Here is a 430-nt window from a genome sequence, read left to right as displayed (position 1 = left end):
TCCCTTCCCCGTCGGCAGTGACGCTCCAGCAAGGAGCTGACGCCCAGGCCCTCACACCTGTCACAGCCAAGCACCCTTTTTCTCCACAAGCCCCTCCTCACCCGGCCTGCGGCTGCGCCTACGCGACTCCCAAAAGCCTTTGGGGCGTGGGTGTGTCGTCAGGGCGGCCTCTGCTTCCGGTCACACCGAGGCCCGGCGTTGGCGACCAACCACTTATACGGCGCTGCGGTCCAGGGACAAGTGGGAGCGACCCGCAGAGGACAGGACCGACGGGCGTTAAGTAGGCCCAGGGCCAAACCGTATCTTGCAACATGAGCTCCGAAGACCGCCGCTTCTGTCCCTGCTTGGGACTACGCTTCCCAGCGGGCGTTGCGCGGAGGTCCCGCCCACTTGCGGCGGCGCTGGCCGCGCACTGGGAGCGGGTCGGGCA

The sequence above is a fragment of the Colobus angolensis genome, unplaced genomic scaffold (genome assembly GCF_000951035.1).
Source record: "Colobus angolensis palliatus isolate OR3802 unplaced genomic scaffold, Cang.pa_1.0 Scaffold96, whole genome shotgun sequence".
Classification (NCBI taxonomy): domain Eukaryota; kingdom Metazoa; phylum Chordata; class Mammalia; order Primates; family Cercopithecidae; genus Colobus; species Colobus angolensis.
Note: the sequence above shows the minus strand (reverse complement) of the source record.